We start from the raw sequence: 9,185 nt of genomic DNA on the forward strand, positions 1-9,185 counted from the left end.
ATAAAGTGCTTGAATCGACAGATCCAATTGATATAGCAGGTGGACTTGTCTACAAGAATTTTGTTGTTGTATTTATATTAGAAGAAATTATGCGACAACAGTCTGGTCAAGCAGCTTTGCTGAGACGCTTGGATAATCTGCGAACTGGTAATGTTACTAAAAAGGATTGGGAGGAAATTAATAATCGTTGTTATGCTAATCTACCAGCTGAAGATAAAATTCAATTTGATAATGAAACTTCGGATGTTATTTGCTTGACAGAGACATGGAAAGAAGCCAAACAGTATAACCGTTCTGTTTTAAATACGAAAATTTACAATAGTGAAAAAGTGGTATGCGCCGAGTTTAAAAGTATTGGCCATGGGGCACATCATAATACTGCAAAAGAGTCCTTGTCACATATACCGAACAGAACAGTCATCGCTGCAGACATAGTTTGCAGAGGGGTATGAACCCCCCTAGGTTTATTTCACCCCCCCTATATACCTATCCCCCCTTTTGTAATGAAATCTTATCCTTATTTTTTACAGAAAATCCGTTTCGAAGGAAACTCGCTTTCCCACCTACCAGCAAAATTATCAACAAGAAAGAGTATGAAGTATTATAGTCACGAGCCAACAATGACCAAAATTTCCAAACCCCCCCTTTTTTATTGACCCCCCCCCCCTACATTCCCATTCCCCCTAGTTTTTTCGGCAGATCTCGGTACCCCCCCCCTACAAAGGCCCTCCAGAAAGTTGGCATCCCCCCCTATTAAAAAGGGGGGTGCAAACTATGAGATGTAGAGTAATTTTAACAAAAAATCAAGGGTGTATGACTAGGCTTGGTTTGCACAATGGTGCAATAGGCACTGTCGTTAGTATTATTTATAAACCTAACGTTAGACCACCCCAGATGCCTGAGTTTGTTATTGTTGACTTTCCAAGATACAAAGACCCCGTCTGGGACGAACTGCACCCCACTTGGGTTCCAAAAACGGCAAATGTTGTCACTTGTGAGGATGTCAGAAAATGTTGTAGACGTACTGGTTTTCCATTGATCACAGGTTATGCTATCACTATAGCTAAATCGCAAGGTATGACCATTGGACCAAATCAACAAGTCACAAATGTCATTATTAAGTTATCACCCGAAACTAGGATGGAACAGACAAACTGTGGAACATCATACACTGCTTTCTCGCGTGTCACACAAGATAAAGATTGGTGTTTAGCAGAACCCGTTCCTTTTGAACGTTTGGAATACATCAATAGAAACCCACAACTTAAACTGAGAAAGGAAGAGGAAAAAAGACTACAGAAGCTCTCCGCAAAGACAATTGCTGACAATTCGTGTTCAATTGAACAATACCTAGAGATGTTACGTGAAGTTGATTTATTCTGTGATGATGGTATATCATATTCCAACTGCATAGACCCTTGTTGCTCTAGATGTTTGATTCATAAGAATCAGCTATAAATAATAGAAAATACTAGTTACGAACAGTAGTATAAACAGTTGCCAGAGAAAAGTGATGTAAGTATAATAAAAATATGCAGATTGTACAATAGTGTTGCAATAAGGAAATGGTGTCACTTGTATAAGTTGTTATTGGAGTTGGACATTATGTTTAATGCATGTCTGGAAGGGTGGTAGGGAGGCCCAGACACAATGAGTGTATGTTCCACTCACATTTCATGAAATGACTCCATCTGATATGTTAGCAGATGTATATATACCACACTTTTGAATATTGATGTTATGTGTGGAAGTAACATTCAGGCAATCTGATAAGTTGTAGTCATATTGCTGATGAATGTGAAAATTATTGAGTGTATGTTCCACTCGCATTTCATGAAATGACTCCATCTGATATGTTAAGCAGATGTATATATGCCACACTTTTGAATGTTGATGTTATGTGTGGAAGTAACATTCAGGCAATCTGCTGATGAATGTGAAAATTATTGAGTGTATGTTCCACTCACATTTCATGAAATGACTCCATCTGATATGTTAAGCAGATGTATATATACCACACTTTTGAATGTTGATGTTATGTGTGGAAGTAACATTCAGGCAATCTGATAAGTTGTAGTCATATTGCTGATGAATGTGAAAATTATTGAGTGTATGTTCCACTCGCATTTCATGAAATGACTCCATCTGATATGTTAAGCAGATGTATATATGCCACACTTTTGAATGTTGATGTTATGCGTGGAAGTAACATTCAGGCAATCTGCTGATGAATGTGAAAATTATTGAGTGTATGTTCCACTCACATTTCATGAAATGACTCCATCTGATATGTTAAGCAGATGTATATATACCACACTTTTGAATATTGTTATGTGTGGAAGTAACATCAGGCAATCTGATAGTTGTAGTCATATTGCTGATGAATGTGAAAATTATTGAGTGTATGTTCCACTCGCATTTCATGAAATGACTCCATCTGATATGTTAAGCAGATGTATATATGCCACACTTTTGAATGTTGATGTTATGTGTGGAAGTAACATTCAGGCAATCTGCTGATGAATGTGAAAATTATTGAGTGTATGTTCCACTCACATTTCATGAAATGACTCCATCTGATATGTTAAGCAGATGTATATATACCACACTTTTGAATGTTGATGTTATGTGTGGAAGTAACATTCAGGCAATCTGATAAGTTGTAGTCATATTGCTGATGAATGTGAAAATTATTGAGTGTATGTTCCACTCGCATTTCATGAAATGACTCCATCTGATATGTTAAGCAGATGTATATATGCCACACTTTTGAATGTTGATGTTATGCGTGGAAGTAACATTCAGGCAATCTGCTGATGAATGTGAAAATTATTGAGTGTATGTTCCACTCACATTTCATGAAATGACTCCATCTGATATGTTAGCAGATGTATATATACCACACTTTTGAATATTGATGTTATGTGTGGAAGTAACATTCAGGCAATCTGATAAGTTGTAGTCATATTGCTGATGAATGTGAAAATTATTGAGTGTATGTTCCACTCGCATTTCATGAAATGACTCCATCTGATATGTTAAGCAGATGTATATATGCCACACTTTTGAATGTTGATGTTATGTGTGGAAGTAACATTCAGGCAATCTGCTGATGAATGTGAAAATTATTGAGTGTATGTTCCACTCACATTTCATGAAATGACTCCATCTGATATGTTAAGCAGATGTATATATACCACACTTTTGAATGTTGATGTTATGTGTGGAAGTAACATTCAGGCAATCTGATAAGTTGTAGTCATATTGCTGATGAATGTGAATTATTGAGTGTATGTTCCACTCACATTTCATGAAATGATTCCATCTGATAAGTTAAGCAGATGTATAAATACCACATTTTTGGATATTGATGTTATGTGTGGAAGTAATATTCAGGCAATCTTATACGTATATCATTATTGTATTATTTAAAGTTAATTTATTTTATTTTTCAGCAAAAAATACTAAAATGAAAGTGGAAAAAAGATTTAACCGATTTTATTGTGAAAAAAGACCCAAAGCTGCTTGTTCAACCAATCAGACGACAGATCTCGTCGTGAATAAAGAGCAGCAGGTTAGAGAGGAAATGGAGGCGCGCATGAATGAAATGAAAGAGAAACACGAGAGAGAAATGAACGAGTTAAGGGCAAGTATCAAAGAACACCAAGAGGAAAATGAGGATCAAAACCAAGACGAAGACGACATGCTTTTAGAGGAAGGAAACGAACTGGAAAACTCGCCACCAACAGAAGCAATTTCAGTCATTTGTATTGTATTATCATTCACAAACAAGGGAACGATATTCTTTAAATGATCACGAATTCTAATAGTTTAGCCTTCGAAAATAAAAGATACTTAAAAAACAAGGAGGTTTCGTTAACCTCTATAGGAAGTATTGTTCGTCAACGAAAATCCAAAACCAAATAATTTTCTCCTTAACAAAATTATATTTTAGGAACTGACACGTGAAGCCTTCGATTTGTACAGGGTCACTCACCCAGGACCTGCATCCAATAATGCATATCAAAAATGGAAGAGTCTCGGTGGAGAAGATGCCCCGTGGTTTGTTTGGCATGTGGGGAAGCGGGGCAGGGGTAGAGCGAGAGGACGGGGAGGCAGAGGGGGTAGAGCGAGAGGACGGGGAGGCAGAGGGGTAAGCGTTTTGAGTAGGATAGGAAGGAGTGATCGGGGTAGAGGGAATGTGGGTAGAGCTGACAGGGGTGGTAGTATTGGTAAGAAGGTATGGGATAGGGACTTTGGTGGGAGGGTTGTTTTCAATTTTCAGGTTGAGAAGGGTGGTGTTGGTATTAATCATCTATGATAGCTGATTGGTAGTATATACAAATCAATTCACCAAGACTGCTCATTGCATGCATAACACAACCAGGGCGAAATCATACGATTTTAAGAAAAATACAAAAAAATCTTAGTATATAACTTTCATCTGATTAGATGATTAATATACAACATCCCATTTATCAACCTGAAAATTATATATTGTGTTATATCGTTCACTTTCTTCCCTGGGCGTAGTTGTAGTGTTTAGACTTTCATAGATAGATGTAAGTTCTACAGAATAGTACCAACGATCCATACATTTTACAATGAGGTAGGCAAATTTCATATGTACTGCTTTAAAACATTATCTTTACCACTATTATTCCAAAGACCCCTGTTTCACAAACCGGTTGGGAAACCCACCCCACTGAAAAATCTAGCCAAAATGTTGTTCACAATGGGAAAAATACCATACAGTTTCAGCTCCACTGGGAAAGTTTTATTATTTCATCCCCATGCAATCTAAGAAAATGCATCACACTAGAATGTTTAATTCGGAGAAATAGTGGAAAAACCTTCGACTTCCACTTCCACTTCCACTGGGGTTGTGAGACAAGGGTGTTTCAAAATCACTATCTTAAGTCTTCTCTTTGAACTTTTCTTCTTTTTGGTTAAACAGTTTAGTATCCTTTCAGGGTGAGTTCAACAATAGTTTTTACAAATTCCATATTTTATAGTCTCCTGTGCAAGGTTTACACAGGTAAAGAAGTAGTTTTAGTATTATTCTTATTGTTATTATTATATAGTCTGCTGTGCAAGGTTTACACAGTTATAGAAATAGCTTTATTATATAGTCTCCTGTGCAAGGTTTACACAGGTATGTGTAATATTATATACCTATACATATAGGCCAAAAAAGATCCATAATAATTTCGCATAAAACTGAAAGAAACCTATTTCATTAAGAGTACTCATGTTTTTGAACTTTTTGTACAATTCAATACTTTTGAAGCGTATATGGATTACAGAGTTTACTTTATGAAGGTAGTAATAGTTCATCGTATATTTTTGGATCTCTTATGATTAATCTTACCTAGGTAATAACTTGGATCACTTTTCCTTGATTTTTCATTTAGTGTGATGTAACAATCAAAATGGTGATGAGAAAGGACAGTATTGAAAATCGGTCACTATTACACGCTACGAAAATTGGGTTGTATTATTAAATATCTTGAAATGTATAATGCTTTCTTTTTAATACAAACAATTAGAAGCCTAAAACATGTTTCTTTTATTAGGGTGTTAATGCAAGTATAAAAATGAAATTCCATAAAATATTTTCCTTATGTTGAGATAATATCAATATCCAAACGCCTACGCTTCACAACCGTGAAGAAAAACCTCACTGGTTTGATCCTACTACCTGAAGGTGACTTTCGCGGGAACTAATTTTCGGCAAAAAGAGGGCGTGTACCGCGAAAATTAGTTCCGCAAAATACGCCAAATTAGAACCCTCGCACCGCAAAAATCAGTTCCCTTAAGGTATTAAAGACTTACCCAATTTACATTTCAGTTGACGCTATCGAGTATTGGATGCTTTCATCTGTTGGAAAATCGTATTGGATTCGTAATTCAAACCCGTTAGTAGTTAGACACGGCAAAGAAGAGAAACAGCGGTAAGAAACTATTAAATCCGTTATTTTGGGAATATTAGCACTGGCTTACAAAATTTTGCCCCCACCCCTACGAACAAATCCATCTGAAATGTTATAATCATTGCTCATTAAAATATGAGGAAATATCAAATGAATCGTTGTCACTCCACTTTTTTTTGTCAGCCGTTTATTTTCAAGAACTCATTAGGTTGCTACTTTTTTCTATTTTTTTATTTCAGAAACTTTCTTCCCATCGTTACGAAAGACTACCGAGACCTAGAAGTTTGTTTTTTACGAAGAAATCATCAATATACGCTATATTAATATTTTTGTATTGGCGTTATCGATTATTACATTATGTAAATATACATTGCTTAAAACCTATTCAATCATTCATTCAGTCCTTGTTACCAAACTGCTCCAACGATTAGTTTAACAAATGAGATTAATGAGAATTGAAATTAGCTTTTACGATTAACGACTTTCCCAAAAGAATGTTCTGGCTGCACTTTATTGGAAAATTTCCAAGCAAATAATTTCTTTCCTCAAATAAAAAGATGTCAAAAATATATTTACCTTTCCGTATCGAAAAAACAAGATGTCGAATATTTAATAAGAGTGACACTTCTCGAGTCGAACAGATGCCATTTCTGCATTATTTATACAGTCAATTGTTCTTAGAAAAAAGCAAAGAATGCACGCCTGTTTCAGTGACCCGGTAGCTTTTATAATTTCACCGTGGATATCATTTTTCTTTGTAAATCTATTATAATTTCCCGGGAGCAGAGGGCACTAGGTTTGCGGGATAATGTGCTGCCCGCGGTTTTTGGCGGGCCCTTTTATGGTGGGAGCGAAACGGACACTTAAAGGGACTTACATCGTGGAAAAATCCACATTTTAGTGTTTTCATGATTTTCCTATTAAGACCATTATACCTAAAATTTAGGCTTTTCAGGGTCACAATATGGAATTTTAGCTGTTTTTACCATGTTCTTTTTAAGGGACTTTTTTTTTTCTGCCGTTCTTTATGAAATTTGTCGTTGTTTTTGTCGACTTTTCCCCAACTTTTAGTAATGCAGGATCTTTTAGATAGACACCCTCCACGACCCTATGAACATTCTGCTTGCAACTTGCGAATCGAGTGACCTGCCTGGAACGCTTCGCAATTCTTATACATATACACTAGTTAATCGTGATGAAAAAAAAAATTAATAAGAGCTAATGAATTTTCCGCGTGTCTTTTAGGTATCTTAAAGTTGCATTATTTAAAAGATTCGTACTGAACTACACTCCCTACACCTACCCCTCCAATAATAATAAAACTCTCTATAGTGTTTTTCAAGATTGAATTGCGATTTGCAGGTTTTTTCCCAACCCCAATGTGTTCTTGATTTTTTTGAAGAAGCTATGTAATTCCGTATTTTGGTTGATGATTTCACACACCCATTTCGATATTTCTGCAGTTTGATTGACATTTTTTTAGAAAAGTACTTTGCAATTTCTATTGATAGAACTATCATTGCCTCAATTCTTCCAATATTGAAGTAGGCCCCAATAATTTTTAATGCTACTTTTTTGAAAATCTCTTCGATTTCTTCAATTTTTTCCTTTTTATCGATTTCTAAGTTTACAATTAAATTATTGAAAAAATACGATGCTTTCTTATCATGTAAAATTGTTCTTTTTGATTTAATTGTTCAAGTAAGATCTTTTCAATGATAGTGAGGTCTGTTAGCACAAAAATACTTCAGATGGTGATTAAAGCATTAAATTTGGCACCGATGATCCTTAGAGGGTCTAAAACTTAATTTTAAACAGTAACACCAAATTTTGCCACCTGCCAGATGACGTCATCAGGTGGCTTAGCAAAAATTTATTTTTTTGAAAATAAAGCCAAAGACTGGAAAAGACTACTGAGTAAAAATCACGCCCTTTTATTGTCTTTAATAACGGTGTCAAATTACATTTCCTTCCGTATATAAAGCCCGACTTTAAGCACCCATTATAACATTAAAGCTTTATTCTTCAATTTCAATAGTGGAGGGTATTAAAAAATGAGTTACAAGCCGAGATTGCTGTCTTGTTTGTCTAAATTAGGAAAAGTTAATTTGTTTGTTGATTTAAAAGATGGCGATTTTGCGAAATTTTTGGACATTGATTCGGGATAAGTCAGCACTACTTTGATGGAGATGGAGGACAAAATTTTCGAGTCTGTGGTAAGCGTTGTAGCAAGTACGAAAGAAAGTCACGGACCCTCAAAGCCTGTTTCTAACCCCTATACCTCTGTATTGGTTGGCAATAAAGTGATTGCGACTGAAAATGAAAGTCCCAAAAAAGCCGGCGTGAAAATGTTTGAAAAAAGCCTTTTTTCACACTTTGATTTTAAATCCATACACAAGAAAGATCTCCCACAGCGAATGCTTTTTTATGTAAACAATGTCCAAGAGGTATTCAATAAAAAAGACGAGGCGTGCTTTTACGTGGAGCTCTTTGGGATTGCTCAAACACATGTTGCAAAGAATCCAAATGATGCCAACTATGAAGTTTTAACGTGTGTTGTCAAAAAGGAAAGTGGAGAATTTTGAAACTTGACAAAGAAGGAGGTTTGTTATGCTTTTGTTTTATTCATATATTTTTCTATTAAATAAATTGAATTCCTCCGAGTTAATATATTCTAAAGCTATAATAGTTCCAGATAAATATTGAAAATAGGCTTGCATTTGGAAAATATGTACATTTTCCATAGAACTCCCAATTTTTCCGCGACATTTAAATGTTTTAGATTGCTTTCAACTGTAACTTTCTGACATTTGATATTAAATTTTTCAAATTTGTTTGAAAGAATTCCCATCTGACTTTGAGAGTTTAAAGACATGGTTTTTATTGTTTAGGTATTGTTGTACGCTATCTTGATGGCGATGCAGATCCTCCCTTCTATACTTATGGATACGATGATAGTACGAACGCTTATCCAAAATTTGATGGAAAATTAAGAGAAGAAATGCCAACTGCTGTATCGGTTCCTGCATTCAAGTCTTTGATAACAAAAATCAAGAGCGGAGTGTACGACACTACGGGCTTTTCGAAAATTTTTATCTATATTCAGCCAACGACAGACAAGGGTAATAAATTTTGAATATCGAATCTCTTATCATTTTAAATTGGTTATTTAAACTATGTTTAATAATTTTGTTTAAATTTTTTTTTTTTCCTTTTATAGGTGACGTTCACAATACCTACATGAAACAAATG

At 35.2% G+C, this 9,185-nt stretch overlaps 1 long non-coding RNA gene across 1 annotated transcript; it reads left to right on the forward strand.

The window, feature by feature from the left end:
- Positions 1-3,453: 3,453 nt before the first annotated feature.
- LOC136811681 (uncharacterized) lies at positions 3,454-6,317 on the forward strand. The gene is made up of 3 exons (XR_010847260.1): positions 3,454-3,751; positions 3,956-5,954; positions 6,173-6,317. It is a non-coding gene; the product is annotated as an uncharacterized lncRNA (long non-coding RNA).
- Positions 6,318-9,185: the final 2,868 nt, after the last annotated feature.

The sequence above is a fragment of the Clytia hemisphaerica genome, unplaced genomic scaffold (assembly GCF_902728285.1).
Source record: "Clytia hemisphaerica strain Z4C2 unplaced genomic scaffold, Clytia hemisphaerica genome assembly, whole genome shotgun sequence".
Classification (NCBI taxonomy): domain Eukaryota; kingdom Metazoa; phylum Cnidaria; class Hydrozoa; order Leptothecata; family Clytiidae; genus Clytia; species Clytia hemisphaerica.